Source organism: Dasypus novemcinctus, chromosome 19 (genome assembly GCF_030445035.2).
Source record: "Dasypus novemcinctus isolate mDasNov1 chromosome 19, mDasNov1.1.hap2, whole genome shotgun sequence".
NCBI classification, from domain to species: domain Eukaryota; kingdom Metazoa; phylum Chordata; class Mammalia; order Cingulata; family Dasypodidae; genus Dasypus; species Dasypus novemcinctus.
This window is the reverse complement of record NC_080691.1, coordinates 49,603,565-49,622,834: the sequence shown is the minus strand read 5'-3', so window position 1 is coordinate 49,622,834 and position 19,270 is coordinate 49,603,565. Positions and strand designations below refer to the sequence as shown.

The 19,270-nt window shown below is 43.1% G+C and overlaps 1 long non-coding RNA gene and 1 other non-coding gene across 2 annotated transcripts in view; one reads left to right on the top strand and one right to left on the bottom strand.

Moving 5' to 3' along the window:
* The first annotated feature begins 4,506 nt into the window (after nt 1-4,506).
* On the top strand, nt 4,507-4,613 carry LOC111766060 (U6 spliceosomal RNA). Its single transcript, XR_002798223.2, has one exon. It is a non-coding gene; the product is annotated as a U6 spliceosomal RNA (small nuclear RNA).
* Nucleotides 4,614-6,696: 2,083 nt separating this feature from the next.
* Nucleotides 6,697-19,270, bottom strand: part of LOC139436986 (uncharacterized) — a 42,678-nt gene continuing 30,104 nt past the window's right edge. Inside the window, exon 4 of the long non-coding RNA XR_011646537.1 lies at nt 6,697-7,889. This is a non-coding gene — a long non-coding RNA (uncharacterized lncRNA). The remainder of the gene's footprint in view (nt 7,890-19,270) is intronic.

Genomic DNA, 19,270 nt, shown 5'->3' with positions numbered 1-19,270 from the left:
GTTTGATATGGTTATGAAATCCAAAAATAGATGTTGGATTATGTTTGTAGTCTGATCTGTACCTGGGCATGATTGAGTTATGATTAGAGTGTTGAGTCCCCACCCCTTGGTGGGTGGGGACTCACAGATAAAAGTCAAGGCGAAGAACAGAGTTGAGGGATTCTGACGTTCAAGATTTGATGTTGAAGTTTGATGCTGAAAACTTAAGCTGGAGCCCTGGGACATAAGCTCACAGAGGAAAGAGAAGCTAGCCGCAGGAAGAAAGGAATCATGAACCCAGAGAGAAGCAAGACCCTGGAAGGGAGGAATCCAGAAAGTCTGAACCCTCACAGCTATTGGCAGCCATCTTGCGGCAACAAGTGAAAATAAACTTTGGTGAGGGAAGTAACTTATGCTTTATGGTCTGGTATCTGTAGGCTCCTACCTTAAATAAATACCCTTTATTAAAGCCAACCAATTTCTGGTATTTGGCATCAGCATGCCTTTGACTGACTAATACAACCACCAAGCACCAGCTGCTGATGCAACTGGAAAAAGACCTTGTCTTGCAGGAAAATCCCATCCACCAGTTATGTGAGTTCAAAGCCCCCTCTCAATTGAGAGGTAGAGTAGGCATTGCCATCCCAGGATCCTCAGGATGGAGGAATAACTGTGCACTTACTGGTATTCTACTATAGAATTATTGTGACTCTACCAGTGGAAGAAATCATATCATTGATGTGGAGACAGTGGCCAGTGGAGTTGCTGAAGGCACAGAGAGGGAAAAAGAGGTGTGATATGGGGACATTTCGGGGACTTGCAGTTGTCCTGAATGATATTGCAGGGATAGATGCAGGACATTATATGTCCTGCCATAACCCACTGAATAGACTGAGAGAGAGTGTAAACTACAATGTAAACAATAATCCATACTATGTAGCCATGCTCCAAATTGTATTCATCAAATGCAATGAATGTACCACACTATTGAAAGAAGTTGTTGATGTGGGGAAAGTGGGGGTTGTGAGGAGTGAGGCATATGGGAATCTCCTATATTTTTTACTGCAGCAATTTCTATTATCTACATATCTTTTAAAATTAAATAAAAAGTATGTTAAAATAAAGCCTGATCCTGAGAGCCCTAGGAACATCTGGACAGCACAGGCAGATCACAGGGCCTCATGAAACCAGCACACTCTCAGCAGGCAGTAACTGGGGATATATGAAAAGGTATTTCCCCAATAGAGCATAGTTATCCTCATTTATAAATCCCTTAACTATGATTCTTCTCCTTTTATGAACCTACGATGTTCATTTTAATTGTTTAGAATATTTCTCAGAGACTTAAAGCCTTTTGTACTGTTTCTGTATTGGCGGAGTCTGAAAGCCAGCAGATACATGGCCAGTTCCTACTCTCCAGTTTTTCAGGCCTCCAATGGACAATGAACACAATGATGATGGACCAGCCACAGCCCAAAAGGAAGGAGTATCTTCAACCGCAAAACAGTTCCTCTGCCCCATAACACCTACATCTCTTCTCAGACTGAAGTAGTCAAAATGGATAGCAAAAGACTGAGGAAAGAACAGAAATAAGGGAAGAGTGTAACTGCTGACTAAAGCAGATTTATTGCTACTGTAATTAGTATCTTGTTAACTAACATGTAACTCTGATATAAAAAATAAATTCATACGGGAGCACATATAGCTCAATAGTTGAGCATGTACAAGGCCCTATGTACAAGGTCCTATGTACAAGGTCCTATGTACAAGGTCCCAGGTTCCTATGTACAAAGTCCAGGGTTCAATCCCCAGTCCCTCCAAGCAAACAAAAATAAATAAAAATAAAACCAAATAAAATTCAAAAATAATAAATTGGGAAGCAGATTTGGCCCAATGGATAGGGCATCTGCCTACCACATGGGAGGTCCATGGTTCAAAGCCAGGGCCTCCTGACCCATGTGATGAGCTGGCCCATGCACAGTGTTGATGTCTACAGGGAGTGCCATGACATGCAGGGGTATCCCCCACATGGGGGAGCCCCACACTCAAGGAGTGCACCTCGTAAGGAGAGCTGCCCAGTGCGAAAGTGGCACAGCCTGCCCAGGAATGGCACCACACACACGGAGAACTGACTCAGCAAAAAGAGACACAGACTCCCGATGCTTCTGACAAGAATACAAGCAAACAAAGAAGAACACTCAGCGAATGGACACAGAGAGCAGACAACTGGGGGAGGGGCAGGGAAGAGGAGAGAAAAAAATACAAAATAAATTTTCAAAAAATAATTATAAATCACCATACAAGATGGAGAATAAAAATAAACTAAAAAGGCTGGGTAAGTGAATTGCAAACCATTTTGTTCTGATCATTTCTTAACTTTAAGAAATAGAATAATTTAAAAACAGAATGACAAGATGGCAACCATTCAGAACCATCTGAAATGGCAGGCTCTGCCTTGTTGGTGTCTCCAGCCTCTCCCCTAATGGGCACAGGGAGTTAACAACAGAAAATATAACTGAGGCTTCCCTTGTAGTCTTTTATAGAATTAGAGTCATTTGTACTCTGCTCTCATGTCAAGAGTAGTGGCAGATTCTACTGGCACATGTGAGCTTCTTAAAAGATGAGATTCTTTGGACAATGAAAATTTAAGTTAGTAGCAACTTAATTTTTGTAAGTAATTCACCAGGTATTACTGGTAAGGAGAAGGAGGAAGAAAAGGCCTTCTGGAAATCTTGCTTATTTCTTATAAGATTTCTGGCACTGTGGGTTAAAGGAAGTGGAATATGAGTTTGGGGAAGTTAAATGGAACAGCCTTCTGTGTTTATCTCTCTACTTAACTTCATAAAAAATAGTCTAGGGAAGAGGATATGGCTCAAGTGATTGAGCCTCTGTCTACCATACAGGAGCCTCCATGTTTGATTCCAGCAGCCTCCTGGTGAAGGCAAACTGGCCCATGCCACAGAAAGCTGGTGGCCCATGCCACAGACAGCTGATGTAGCAAGATGATGCAATAAAGGGGAGCAAGTAGACAGAGAAGAATGCACAGCAAATGGATACACAGAGCAGACAGCAAGTGCAAATGGCAAGGGGGGATAAATTGTTAAAAAAAAAAAAGTCTACAATTTACAGGGGAAAAAAACTAAGTGTGTCACCAAGAGGAAATTATCAGTCACTTCTCAAGGTAACAAACCTACCTACCCAGGGTCTAGAAATTCCAATGCAATGCTGACAGGATTCAGGAATCCAGGGCTCCAGAAGCTGGAAACTACAGGAAGGGCTCCATGAGGAGTCACGTGAAGGTTCATAGAAATCCGTGCCAGCAGGCCAAGGGTTAGGATCCTAATCAAGAGAGAAATAAAGATGTGCCATTTTCTTCACAAGAAGATTGTGATGGTTTTTCTTTGAATCAAAAACTGTACAGGATGTTGCAGCAGTTTGACATTATTTATGTATTACAGAAATAGATATGGATTGTGTTCGTAAACTGGTCTGCTTCTCTGGGCATATTAGATTATATTAGATTCAGAGGTTTCACTTTTTTTTCTATTAAATCAAGATTAGGGATTTTTTTGACCATGTCATTAGGGTGACTCGGTTTAATTTTCCACCCCCACCCTCTTTGTGGGCTCTACAAATGGATGCTCAATCAAAGACAGGGAAGTAGATACGCAGAGAAGGAGAACACAGAGAGTTTCATTTTGGACACTGAAGTCCTGAGGAGAGAGTCAAATAGTTCATCTGATAGTTTGTAGCTGAAGAGACCAGAGCCCTGAAGAGCTGTGAAAGCCCAGAAAGAAACAAGACCTGGGGAGTCAGATGAGCCTTATGCTGGCCTGTAGCTGAGATCAGAATAAGCTGGGTCCATGGAGCCTAAGGAGGAAGAGGAAGGCTGAACCCTAGCAAAGGCCAGAGCCATCTTACTCCAACATGTGGCAACAGACTTCGGTGAGGGAAATAACTTACTCTTTATGGCCCTTTACTGTAAGATTTTACCCCCAAATAAATACCCTTTATAAATGCCAACATGGGAAGTGGATGTGGCTTAGGTGACTTGCTCCCAACTACCACATGAGACGTCCCTGGTTCAGATCCTTGTGCCTCCCAAAGAAGATAGCGAGCTGGCTCAACGGGCAGGCACAGGAAGCTGACACAGCAAGAGGTACAAGAAAAAAACATAATGAGAGACCCAACAAAGTAAGGAGCAGAGCTTTCCATGCCTCCTAAAAGATGACAGCGAGCTGATGTGATGGACAGGTGTGGTGAGCTGATACAACAAGATGACTTGACAAGACACGCCGGGAGGAAAAACATGAGAGACACAACAAAAGCAGGAAGTGGAGGTGGCTGAAGTGGATAGGCACCTCCCTCCCACATCAGAGGTCCCAGGTCCAGCTCCGAGTACCTCCTAAAGAAACAAGGAATGGAAACAAACACAGCAAGTGAAAAACAACAAGGGAGTGGAGAGAAATAAATAAATGTTAGAAAAAAAAGAAAGAAAATAAAAGAAACTATGCAATAAGTAATATAGTGCTCACTTCATCAGCACATACACTAAAACTGGAGCCATACAGAGAAGATTAGCATGGCCATTACGTAAGGATGACATGCAAATTCATAAAGTGTTCATATTTTTTATTTACCACTGAGATTTTTATTAACTTTAACTGTTCTCAAAGCAGCCACTCAAAGCTGAAACAGCATAGTAAAGAAGCAATGTAACATAGGAAGCTGGGAGGGAGTAATTTTAATATGCTGATTACCTGGCTCAGATATCTGATTCTCTTTGTTTGGACTTGAAGACAGATGAAGGAAAAACCTTGTTTTGGAAAAATCAAGCTGAACCAGTAATTTTAAGTCATCTAAGACTATCTAGCAAAGGACTTTTGTCCAATGTCATTGATAGTTTGCTTCAAATGACAGTAGACTGGGAAGCAGACTTGGCCCAATGGATAGGTCATCTGTCTACCTCATGGAAGGTCTGCAGTTCAAACCCCGGGCCTCCTTGACCCATGTGGAGCTGGCCCATGCCCAGTGCTGATGTGCGCGAGAAGTGCCGTGCCATGCAGGGGTGCCCCCCACTTAGGGGAGCCCCATGCGCAAGGAGTGCACCCCATAAGGAGAGCTGCCCAGCATGAAAGAAAGTTCACCCTGCCCAGGAATGGTGCTACACACAAAAGGAGAGCTGACGTCAGCAAGATGATGCAACAAAAAGAGACACAGCTTTCCATGCCACTGACAACAACAGAAGCGGACAAAGAACATGCAACAAATGGACATAGAGAACACACAACTGGGGTGGAGGGGGGGAAGGGGAGAGAAATAAATAAAATAAATCTTTTTTTTTTTTTTAATGACAGTGGACTCTAATGCTTGCACCCTCTTCTAGAAGCCTGTAGCAATACTTTATTTTTTCATACTTGGTCTGTTTTGCTACAAACCCCAAGGCTTGACCTTCAAATACTAGAAAAGCCTAGTGTTGTTCTATAAGAACTTTACAAACTCAAAGTAATAAGAAGCACTTTCAACTCTTTACAATTCATCTGATGCTTCAAGAAATACCAAGAACAACATGTCCAGCGAATGTCTTTCTCTGTAAGAACCTAAATTCAACTCTGTTCAATTTGGGTTTAGCAAAATGCAACTCCCTGGTCTCCAATGCAGGTCATTAGACTGGCTTGTTAGATATATATATTATATATGTGTTCCTTATTTGTAAAACTGTAAAAATCATGAAAGTAAAATTCTACCAAGGGAAGCTATCAGTAGCATCATTTATCAAGAGAGATAAACAGAAAGGTTTTTATTTTTAAACTGTGTAAATGAAATCTGTAGATACTGTGGAATTTTTGGACTGTTTCAGTTCAACTAAGAGTATTTAGGTACAAAACAGAATTTCCAGATATAATGACACTTGGGGGACTTTTTGTAAAAAGTTCAAGAAAAAATTTTTTAAACTGTGGGATTATTAGGAATAAAATTGGTGCTTATATTGGGGAAAAAGTAATAAACTTTGCTTAATTCCATCTATGTAAAATATAAATGAAATAAATTATAAAGAAAGAAATAGAGTAGCAATTTTTATATGGCAGGGAAAGGATAGAGACAGAGATGGCTACAAAGGGTAGGTATTTTCTGCGTGTTTTTGTTTTATCTTGTTACTTTTCATGGGGAGTAAATGAAAATGCTCTAATATTGACTGAAGTAATGAATGCACAGCTCTGTGATTATACCAAATGCCCTGGTTATGTACTTTAGAGGAACTGTATGGTTTATGAATATGTTTTCAAAGAATTTTTAAGGAAAAACAATCTCCCAACAAAGAAAAGCCCAGGACTAGAATGCTTCACAAATGAATTCTACCAGTCATTCCAAGAGGATAAAACCAATCCTGTTCACACTATTTCAAGTAATTGAAGAGAACACTACCTAACATATTCTATGAAGCCAACATCACCCTAAATCCATAGCAAATGAAGATACTAGACTAAAATAAAACCAATAGACCAATCTCTCTAATGAATAAAAATGCAAAACTCCTCAATAAAATACTTTCAAATAGATTCCAACACCACATCAAAGAAATTATACACCATAACCAAGTGGGTTTTATCCCAGGTATGCATGGGTGGTTCAACATAAGCAAATCAATTAATGTAATATACCACAATAACAAATCAAAGGAGAAAAACCATATGATCATTTTGATTGACCCAGAAAAGTTATCTGACAAAGGAGGGGCAAGATGGCAGCAAGTAAGGGGCTCTAAGAGTCAGCTCGCCCTACAGTGCAGTTAGTAATCAATCAGTCAGAGCTATTTTTTTTTTTTTGGTAATTTTTAATTTTTTTTTAAAGATACTTAGATTATATAGATGTTACATAAAAAATACAGGAAACTTCCTTATGCCCTGTTCCCCACATCACCTATATTTAACTCTTTAACAATATCCTTCATTAGTGTGGTACATTAATTGCAATTGGTGAACACATTTTGAAGTACTTTCACTAAACGTGGATTTTAGTTCACATTGTAGTTTACACTTCCATACAATTCTATGGTTATGGCAAGATATACAATGGCCTGTATGTGCCACTGCAATGTCATTCAGGACAATTCCCAAGTTCTGAAAATGCCCCCTTATTACACCTGCTATCCCTCTCCCTCATCTCATAACCTCTATTGGCCAGTGCCTCTACATCAGTGATATAAGTTCTTCCATTACTAGAATCACAATAAGTCTATAGTAGAATACCAGTAAGTCCATTTTAGTCCATAGTTCATTCCCCAAACCTGAGGATTCTGGGATGGTGATGCCCACCTCACCTCTAATTGAGAGGGGACTTCAGTCCCATACAGCTGATGGATGGGACTCTCTTGCTTGCAGTTGTGGACACTCTTGGTTCCTTGGTACAGTGGTTGTCCAACATCACCTCCTTGTTAGTTGTCCTGGTGAGTCCAATGAACTGGAGAGTGAGCACTGCAAATCTGCTGAGGCTCAGGGCCCAGCTGGTACATGAACAGCTGAAAGATTCAAAGCTCTTTGGTATACACTTCCAATTTCAGCACCAACTATAGGTTCAAACAGAAGGAATCCAAGAGCCATGTGTAGGGAAACCATAACTGAGTCCGGTACTGTCACACTGGGCAGCACAAATCCTAAAGTATGGCTCACTGGCAAGGCACCAAACTCATGAGCTAGCTGCCCTGACCATAGTGCCTGGGTGTCTCCAGGTCCCCAGAACTATCTTAATCACATGTTGGGGGGACCAGGAGACCAGAAGAACATCCTTCCACATCCTTGGAAGAACAGAAGGAGGATACTATCCATCTGCAGTGAAGATTCTTGAGTTCATCCCATCCTCCACTGGCAGCTCAAGGGCTATTGCCCAGCTGGAGTGGGAAGCTCCATTTCCTAAAAAAAAGAAGAGGAAGAGATAGTCACACCCTGAGTTTAGCCACTGATTAGTAAAATTGGCTGGCTGAAGTCCACTACTAAGAATGGCCAAAGTTTGAACCTAAGGTGCAAAGAGATTGGTAGCCTCCATTTATCACCACCTTCCAGGATGATGGGAAACAGGGATGATTAAAAATCACAGTGATGGCAGGAACCAACTTCTTTCCACACAGATCAATTTACTGCCCTAGCCTGGGCTCCAGCCCCATCTCTGACAGGGAGGAAGCTAAGGGGACTTGCACTGGCCTCTCTTGGCAACTGTAGATGCTTTCAGCCTACACAAACTAGATTGCTGGGCACCCATGTGACAACATGCCTGCCTCCAGTAGGAAAGGAGTGTAGGCAGTGATTCCTCAGTATCTCCGGGGTTCTGCAGGCACTTTTGGCCCATAGGGACTAGATGGTTGGACACCAGTGGCTCCATCCCCACCCACCTGATAGGATGATGTGGGGGGCAGTGTTTTCCCAGAGCCTCTGGGTACCACAGCATTTGGCCCCCATGAACTAGACTGTTGGACACTTCTGTGGCTCCATCCCTGCCTCTCATAGGGAAAAGGAGGGCTAGTACTCCCACAGGTTCACTGGCCAACTTCATTCACTTATGGCTCACACAGACAAGGCTGTTGGGTACATCCCCACCCATGACAAAGAAGAATAGGGGCAGTGCTTCCTCAGCTTCTCTGGGCACTGAAGTTACTTTTAGCCTGCATGGATAAGACTGTTGTGCACACTTGTGGCTCTATCCTCACCTCTGGCAGGGGATGAGTGTCAGGTGCTCCATCAGTCAGACTGAGCAACTGCAAGCACTTTTGACCTCCATGGTTTAGTTTACTGCCCACACCTGCATCTCCATCCCCACCCCAGGAAGTAGAGGAAGGGGTATGGCACTCCATCAGTCTCTCTGGGCAACTATACTAATATCAGGTCTTGGATTGCACAGACTGGATTACTGCACACAGCCATTGCTCAGTCCTTTCTCCTTGCAGGGGAGAAAGCTAGAAGCAGCTTCATCAGTTCCTGGGCAACGTGGGCAGCTTTAGCCTCCACAGCTTACAGTACCAACTGCCTCCATGGCTCTACTCTACAAATAGCAAGGGAAGAAGTGCAAGAAACAGATGAAGAACTGAAAAAAATTTAGATTGGCTAAACACAAGCCACTATGAAGTTCCAAATTAAGTCGAACCAAGTATCAAACAAGGGCTGTAGCACAAAGCCAATCAAATAGAAACCTCTAGAGTAAAGAGAGAAAATGAGCCCAGAATAAACATATCAAGTAAATCAGATGCTAAAATACCAACAAATATTTACCACCCAAACCAAGAAACAAGATAGGGACCAAAGGAAAAAACTAAGCCTCCAGATGACATAAAGGAGTTGAGAAAAGTAATCATACATGTTCAAACAAATCTTAATAAATTCAATGAGATGGCTAAAGAGATTAAGGATCCTAAGATGACACTGGATGAGCACAAAGAAGACTTCAAAAGCATTCATAGAAAAGCAGCAGATCTTAGAGGAATGAAAGGCACAATGAATGAAACTGCAAATACTCTAGAGACATATAACAAGATTTGAAGGGGCAGAAGAAAGGATTACTAAGCTTGAAAACAGTGCCTCCAAAAGCAAACATACAAAAGAACAGATAAAGAAAAGTATGGAAAAAAATTGAACAGAGTCCCAGAGAACGAAATTACAGCAAAAGACATACAAACATGCTTGTCATGGGTGTCCCAGAAGTAGAATAGAAGGGAAAAGGGGCAGAAGGAATATTGAGGAAATAATGGTAGTGGATTTCCAAACTCGATTGAAAGACATAGATATCCCTTCCCAGGCCAAGAAGCACAACAGACTACTATCTTAATAGACATACTTCAGGACACATATTAACCAGAATGTCAAATGACAAAAATAGAGAGAATCCTTAGAACAGGAAGAGAAAAGGAATTCATCACATACAAGGGATGCCCAATAAGATTAAATGCTGATTTCTCATCAGAACCCATGATATATTTAAGATACTGAAAGAAAAAAAATGCCAAAAACTGCCAACCAAGAATCTTATATCCAGCAAGACTGTTTTTCAAAAATTACGGAGTTTAGAATATTCACAGAAAAATAGAAACTGAAGGAGTTTATAACCAAGAGACAGGTTTTGTAGGAAACACTAAAGGCAGTGCTACAGCCTGAAAAGAGAGACAGAAGAGAGAGGCATGGAAGAAATTATAGAAAGATTACATCAGTAAAAGTACGGAAGTGTCTATCAAACAATGAATGGATAAACAAAATGTGCCTTATACATATGATGGATATTATTCCACTGTAAGAAAAAATGGAATCTTGATGTATGTGACAATATGGATGAACCCTGAGGACATTATGCTGAGTGAAATAACTCAGACACAGAAGGACAAATATTGGATGATCTCACTAGTATGAACTAAATATAATGAGCAATCTCATATATTTAATATATAGAATATGGTTCATGAGAAGATAGAACGAGGGTAGAAAATGGGCAGCTGACATTTAATTTGTGTAATAATGCTGACTGTAAATGTTTGGAAATGGAGAGGGAGGTGATGATAGCACATTAGAGTGGGTGTAATTAAGAGCACTGATATGAGGGTGTGATTGTGGTTGAAAGGGCAAGTTTAGGGTCATGTATGTCACTAAAAGGAAAGCTAGAGAAAGTAACATGGGCCTGTATAAAATTGTGAACCCTGTTGTGGACAATGACTATAGTCAGTGGTACAAATATAAGAATGTTCTTCCATGAATTAAAACAAATGTATGTTACAATTACAAGGTTGTAGCAGTTTGAAATTCCTTCATGAATCCCCAAAACAGAAAAAAATTGTTTTTCAACTAATCAATTCCCATGGGTGTAAGACTCTGTCAGTAGACTACATCAGTGAGGGATGATGCAGATTAAGGCTGCCCTCTGGCTGGATCTGGAGACTCAACAGCAAAAGGAAGTTGCCATATTTGATCCTGCAATGTGAGATAAAGGACTGAGTTTCACCCACAACTGAGATGCAAGAGAGAAGCCCCTAAGAGGTTCAAGGAGTTAAATCCCAGGGAGGGATGAGCTATATGCCTGACAGCTTCTAGTTAACTCAAAAGAAAGTAGAGCAGCCAATTCTGATAGAGGAGACCAGAAAGAGACAAGCTGTATGCCTGGTTGCCCACAGCTGGGCTCCAGAAGACAGTAGATTCTAGAGGGGAAGGCAGAAACCTCTACAGAGATCAAAGGCCATCTTGCTTCTCCACGTGGCTGGACAACAGGATCAACAGTAGCTGACTTTGCTGGAAAGCAACTCTGATGATGCCTTGATTTGGATATTTTGCAACCTTGAAACTGTAAGCATTTATCCCTAACAAATTGCCTAATAAAATGCAACACATTTCTGGTACTTTGCATCGGCAGCCTTTGGCAAACTAAAATAAAGGTATTAATAATAGGGTGATATGGGAACAAAAATATACCTAAAGCAAATGATGGACTGTAGTGAATAGAATATATTAATATTTACAATGATATTGATAAACTTTTCTTTAAATTGATCAGGAAAAGAAGACACAAAATGCTAATATCAGGAATGTGGAGGAGCATATTACTACTGATCTTACAGATGTTAAAATGATAACAAGGGAAATTAGGAAAACTCACACAAGAAGAGAGAACCAGAATAAATATAAAATAGACAATTAAAATGGCCATATCATGATCCAGGTCATTTAAAGGTATTCTTTTTATACCATATAATTATGATCACACTACAGTTCAGAAATCTTAGGCTATTTCCAGTTGTTTATAATTTTCTAGACTGGCTTTAGTACCCCCTGGCCCATAAGGGGAACAGTCTAGAAGCCCAGAAATTCCACTTCTGCCTTGTCCTTAGTAGGCCTAAGAAAACTGCTAAGTTATAGCAAACAGTCTAAATCTAATTCTAACTAAACTGGAGTACTGAGAAAAAAAAATTACCCTTAGTTTTAGGCATGGACTACCCTCAGAGACAAATTCTTCAGAAAGTAATCAACTTTGTGATAAGGCTCATGGATACATAAAGTAGGATTAGACACAATTTCTGCTGCTGAGATTACCATTAAATTCATCTCAAGATGCAAATCCTTCTAACAACACAAAGGAAAAGCACCTGAATGCCCAACATTTGCTCAGAGAAAGAGCTGTACAAGTTATTTGAGCTTATATTCACAGCAAAATCCCACATCTCCCCCTTACTGGGAAAACTTCCTGATTAAATCAGTTCAAGGTAAATTAGAACTTTTAACATCCTCTTTACGCATTTCAACTTGAAAAGATCATCTCATCCCAACAAAAACATGACTGAATAGCTCTTTTGACAGTATTACTTAATCATGTTCATTTTTTAACTTTCTTTAAGACAAAGGCTTTTGCTAAAAATAACAGCTCTTAAAAATGGTGAATTCCACAAATTTCTTCCAATCCTGAAACATCTGTTTACATGGTGGGTAAAAGAGGATCCCTTTCCTTTACATGTGGAATAATTCCTCTCTAAAAAAAAAAACACAAAAATAAAACAAACATTTGAGCAGCTTGTTTTCTTTTTTTTTTTTTCAAATCTCATCATTTATTTATTGTCATTCGTTATATTTCTTTTTTTTTATTGACTTTGTAATAATATTACATTAAAAATATATATATATGAGGTCCCATTGAACCCTGCCACCCCCACCCCACCTCTCCCCACCCCAGCAACACTCCCTCCCATCATCATGACACAGCCATTGCATTTGGCAAGGACATCTCTGGGCACCCCCGCACCCCATGGTCAACGGTTCACACCATGGCCCACACTCTCCCCCATTCCATACAGTGGGCCCTGTGAGGATTTACAATGTCCAGTGATTGCCCCTGAAGCACCATCCAGGGCAGCTCCATGTCCCAAAGACGCCTCCACCTCTCATATCTTCCTGCCTTTCCCCATACCCATCAGCCATCATGTCCACTTTTCTCAATCCAATGCCACCTTTTCTATGTGGACATTGGATTGGTTGTGTCCATTGCACCTCTATGTCAAGAGGAGGCTCAGATTCCACCTGGATGCTGGATGCAATCCTCCCACTTTCAGTTGTAATCACTCTAGGCTCCATGGTGTGGTGGTTGTCCTTCTTCAACTCCATCTTAGCTGAGTGTGGTGAGCCCAATAAGTCAGATTGTAGGTGCTAGAGTCTGTTGAGGCTCAGGACCTGGCTAACACATTGTCAGTCCAGAGATTCAAATCCCCTAAATATATCTTAAACCCCGACACTATCTGCACCTCCAGCACATTAGCATGAAAGTCTTATGAAGGGAGATCCCATCTGAGTCCAGATTCGTCACACATAAACACCAGTTCCAAAGAGGGGCCATCTGACCTGGTAGTTAACCCCATCGGCCATGACCATAACTCCCATGGGTCTCTTTAGCCCTCGAAGGAACCGATATCTGGGGGTTGTATCTGCTTTATCTGTCTCTCAGACTCTGCTCAGTTGTGCATAAGGGCAATTCTTCTGACAGCCTCCAGACTCTTTTTTAGAGACTCGTAGCCATATAAACTCATTTCTCCTTTCCATTTCCCCCTTACATTAGGTCAAACAGCATTTTAAGGTCATGTTATTTTATGTAGACAGGGATATTCTGCTGATCCGTGTTGAACCTTCCGTATGAGGTCATTTTCCAGTTGCATCATCAGTTGGTAGTTGATAGTGGTCCCTCGGGAGCAGCTTGTTTTCATAACGTGAAATGACCAATAAAAGCAGCCTCTACAGCAACTTTTACAATGGGAGAGTGCGAAAGTTTGCTTTGGTCATTATATAATGATTTGTTTTTAGGAGGTCGTACATGCAAAGTAGGCACTCAACCACTGAGCTACACTGGCTCTCCAGTCAGTAAGTTTTTATAAAGTTTGGAGATGGGAGAGGATGTTGAGGCTTAGTGGTGACTTGCCATCAGGCACAGTTAATCAGGGACAAATGGTACTTGACCTGGACCTCGCAAAGTCCTGCCAAGTGTCCTTCTGGCCTCTGTCCACATAAGCTGCCTCTTGGGCATCCCTTGTTTTGGATGTGCACAAAAACACAGAGGTGTTGATTGGGCTCCAAGGATGTGTAAACTTGTAATGTATTAATTAATTCAACAAGTGCCCAGCAGAAGCCTTCCCTACTGTGGGGAAACAAGAATTCTCATTTATGGCGGATGGAAGGGAATCTGACAGCATCTGTGAAATCAGAGCCACCCCACTCCTGGCATCCATCCCAGGTACAAAGACAACTGTAAGATGCGGCACCCACTCAAGTGACTCACTGCAGCTTTATGTGCACTACCCTGGAAACCATCCAAGTGTCCAGTGACCGGGAACAGTTTGAATAGCCTAAGTTCAGGCCACTCTATGGAATACTATGCAACTGAAGACAATAATTCACATCTTCATATATGCTGATTCAGGGAACGTCGGAAGCTTTTGTGCATTGAGAAAATAAGGTGCAATTGCATGTATAGTGTGCTACCTTTCATGCAAAAAGGAGCAAAATACCCCTATCTATCCCAATTTGCTTTGAAAATAATAAAAGGAAGTAAAAACTAAAATATCACATGGGGAAAGCGAGACTTCTTAGCTTATATCGTTTTCTGCAGTTCTTCTTTCTAGACGGTGTAAAATTCGCCTATTGCCTTAAGTGCCCTCAAAAGTTACAAACAGGAGAGACAAGTAGGAGAACTGAGGCGCAGAGGCGCCCCGTTGCTTCGGAACAGAAGGGCTGCTGGGCTCGTCGTCCGTCGCCCACGACATCCAGCATTTTGCGGACGGTTCCCTTGCTCCCGGCCCCAGGCTGCACGCTCCCCGGGGACCCCAGACATCCCCCCAGGACCCCTCGGCTGGACTCATCACGGCGGCCTCTGCCTCTTCTCATCCGCACGCCGCGCTCCCTTCTCCAGCTGCCGTAAGCAGTGCCCCGACTGCCCAGCCACCCGCGCAGCTGCCATTGGCTGTGACCCATTTCCGGGCGGGTCTCAGGGTGCGGGGACCCTGATCGCAATTGGCCAGTTTAATTGTCACGGCGTGGTGCTCTTCTGATTGGTCGTTCGTTTCAGCGGGAAGCGGCGGCCACGCGGGAAGGCTGCATGGAGAGAGCTTACCTGGGCTGAACCCCAAACAGCCACCTGCAATGTGTGACCACCCTCCGAGGTTTTACAGGGGCGTGAGAAGTTATGAGTTAGTGGCTGTGAAAGGGCTTTGCACACTCCTGTGTGGGAAAATACATGTTAGTGCCCAGCTGCGAACCACTTTCAGACCCAGATCCGCCCTAGAGGGCAGGCATGTTGCCCACTCTTGCAAGATCACGTGATGCATCCCCAGTGGCGACTTCCAGAAGAGAAGCTGAGACGGGGGCTCCAGGAGAAAGAGCAAAGAATTACACGTACCCTATCAAAGACTCAAGGACCTGAGAAGGTGGGGATGCCTTGAAGAATCATGAGCGTTTTCCAGGCAGTGAAGGGGAAGGGCAGGCATGGGGACAGGGAGGCCTGAGAGCTAAATGTTCCACCATGCATCTGGGCTGCTGTGAAGTTGGTGATGCTGGAGGTATTGGGTATGTGGTGCTGGCGTGACCAGGACAGGACCAAGGACTTTGATTTTGTCCAGTGGGCTGGAGCTGGACAGTAATGGATGTGGGTTGGAAACAGGTTGGACTGGCAACTTTGGGGCAGTATATGGCAGCAAGCTGAGGCAGGGGAGAGGATGAGGCAGGAGATCCCATAGGGATCATTTCAGGAAGCCAAAGAATTATACATTCACACAAACCCACACACAATTTGCTAAAAGGACAAACAGAGTTTCTAAGCTGACACTTCCTTCACCCCCCTCAAAAATTCCCTGCCCCATTTCTTTTTATGTTCCTTGGGAGAGTGTGTTTTTATCATCATAGAAAAAATAGTCTCTTATCTTGGTTCTTTCAAGCACAACCAGAATTCGCAGGACCAGAAGAGAAATTAATGTAGAGAATACAGGAAAAAAAAAATACCTAAAGTAAATGAAGAAGAAAGGAGGAGGAGGCAAAATATAGATTTCTTACTCTTCCTACCACTGCTAGGTAGTTCAAGGCATGGGTTTCACAATGGCAGTTGCAAAGTGTCTGGGTTTGAACACCCCCAGCCCCCAGTAGGACAAATTCTTCACTTAATAGCTCATGCCTTGTTCTGGCAGATTCTGGAGTGCAGTCTGGGAGGCAGAAGGATCAGGCAGCCTAGCTGGGGCTTCCAGGGAGTGGTGTTTGGGAAACAAGCAGATGTGGGGTTCAGTTGTCTACTCTCTGTGTCCATTTGTTTTGCATTCTTCTGTGGGTCTGCTTGTCTTCTCTTTAGGTGGCACCAGGAACCAACTCTGAGACCTTCTGGAGTGGGAGAGAGGTGCTCAATGTCTTCTGCCACTTCAGTTCCCTGGTCTGCCTGTGTCATCATCTTGCTGCACCAGCTGTCTGCTCGGGCCAGCTTGCCGCCCCGACCAGCACTCCTGCAGGGCCAGCACTCTGCGTGGGCTAGCACTTGGCATGGACCAGCTCTCCACTCAGTCCAGCATGCTGCACAGGTCCCAGGAATCAAACCCTGGACATCCCATATGGTGGATGGGAGCCCAATCGCTTGAGCTACATCCACTTCCCCTAATAACTATTTTTTTGGAATTCATAAACAATGCCAAACTGCCACAGGAAAGTTCTCCTAATACTTACAAGATGTCTTAGTTTGATAAAAGGCTGCTAATACAAAGTACCAGAAATGGTGGGATTCAGGATGTTTTCCACTTTGGGCACTGTAATGGGAATTTTATTCGGGTAAAAACTTACAGTTCTGTAGCAGTTTGGTATCATTAATGAATTCCAAAAATAGACATTGGATTATGCTTGTGAATTGATCTGTTCCTCTGGGTATATCAGATTATGTTAGATTCAAGGGTTTCACTTTTACTTGATTCAATGATGCTCAAGGCTTTGATCTGGCCATGGCAGTAGGACATGGAAATTGACATAGAGAAGCAGATGTGGCTCAAGTGATTAAGCTCGTGCCTAACACATGGGAGGTCCCTGGTTCAGTTCCCTGTGCCTCCTAATTCAGTGGGTTCCACTGGATTTCAGCCACTTCTTCCCATGGCTTTCCATGTCTCTCTGAACTTCATTCCATTTATAAAGGACTCCATTAATAGGATTAAGGTATAGAAGGCTGATCATCTCAGGGATGAAATTGGTGTTAATATAAATATAGAATGTTTTTTCAGGATCTAAAACAAAAGTACATCACTAGTACAGGGTGTCAATAATAAGTATATGGGGTGTATTAGTCAGCCAAAGGGGAGCGCTGAATTCAGCAGATATGCAGCCAACTCCTACTCTCCACTTCTTCAGGACTGCCCTGGACAGAGAACGTGATGATGATGGACCAGCTTCAGCCCAAAAGAAGGGACTATCTTAAACTGCAAGCAAAACAATTCCATTCTTCTGCCCTATTCCCTTCTCAGCTGAAATAGAGTGGAAAACATCCCGAATCCCACAAGATTGAGAAATGAACAAAAATATAGGGGGGCGTTTAACTGCTGACTAAAACAGATTTATTGTTATTGTAGTTATTATCTTGTGATAACTGAGTGATAAGTAACTTTGATATAAAAATAAATTGTAAAATAAAAAAGTACTACAAAAAAGACAAAACCAAGAGGTTGAGGCAAGATGGTGGCTGCGTGAGCTTGCCTGGTAATGTCTCTGCAGGGGGCGGCTGGGCAGCGTTGAAGGCTCTTTGGGACCGCGCTGTTTCGGGGATTTTTGCTGGTTGGAAGGTGTCTGGATGTCAATTCGGTGGGAAGGTAACAGAGAGGATACGTCTATAATATATAAACGGAGGTCCCAGCTGGGCACGGGAAGTTCCCTCCTTGGGTGGGCGGAGCCGCGGTAGCGGGCACTCCTGCAGCTCCGGAGCCGCGGCGGCGAGGGTTTTTGGGTTTTTTTCCTTTTTCTGGAGGCTTTGCGGTGCTGAGAAATTCGCGGATACTGGGTTGGCTGGTGAGGGGTTGTTGGGACAAGACTCCTTTGCAGATCGATTTGGGGAGACAGACGGTGTTTTGTTGTGAAGCGGGGGACGTTTTGGTCCCCGGACAGGGGGGGTAGCGCTTCCGCCTGGAGCCCCACCCCCACAGGTCCGGCTGCCGATCTGCAACGGAATTGGATTTTGGGCAATAAGGGGACACAATTGGGAGACTGTTGTAGGGTGCAGTGAGGGAGGAGGACACGTCTGGAAGCCGAGTGGGGAATATTTTGCGAAGTTTGGGATTTCGGATCTTAGAGTCTGTTTTCCGCGTTTCCAGCTGAAGCCCACCCCACCCGGCGGAGCTTGGGATCTGGGTCATTGAACTGGCTGTGGTGTAGAGGCGCCCTCAAGTGGCCGTTTTGTGGGAGCACAGGGAGGGAGCTGTCCAAAGGCTGAAACCCTGAGGAGTAGGTGAATTGCAGGGATCAGACATTCAAGATAGAGTTCGCGGACCTGGCTTCCCCCACGGGGCGGGCACCCAGCTACGGGGATCCCTGAGGGCTGTGTTGCACTGCGGGACTCCTAAGCTTTCTGTGGACCAGATTTGAGGTTGCCAGGCCTGGGTCCCCTGGACTCTGGCGGTCCACACCCCAGACTCACACCTCTTGAGTCTTCAGTGTCTCAGACTTTCCACCCCTGAGTCCATCACGCCCTGGGGTCTACCTGGGGTCCTTGAGTGCCCTGGACCTTAACGTTTGCGTTTTATCTTTATTGGTTCATATTGTTTTGTTTTTATTTTCACTTTATCTTATTTTTTACTCTTTTTGACGCCCTGATTGCTAATATTGCATTATCCCCTAGTCTTTTCTCCTAGTGTGTCCCCCAAAGTCCTTTTTTTTTATACAGTTATTTAGGGGTTTTTTGGTTGTTGTTTTAGATAGTGTTGCAATTGTGACACGTGTATACCTGTATCTCTCTTCCCCCTATCTGTTCCCCACCGTTTGCCCATCCTCTTTTTCTTTCTTCCTTTCTTCTTGTCTTTCCTTTTTTTCTTTATTATAATTAGGTTTTTTTTCGGTTTTCTCTTTCCCTCTTGTCCCTCATCTTCCACTTATTTTATTTTAATTCAAGTATACAATAGGTGCTACAGGGAACACCTCACATTTGCTGGGTTTTCCCATCCTCCACTGCCTCATTTCTGTGTGAACTGATTTAGGCTACCTACACTATCCCCCTTCCCCTGCATCTTGATATCCACTATCATCTACTGTCTCTCCTATATTCCACCCCCCACCTCCCGTTCTTT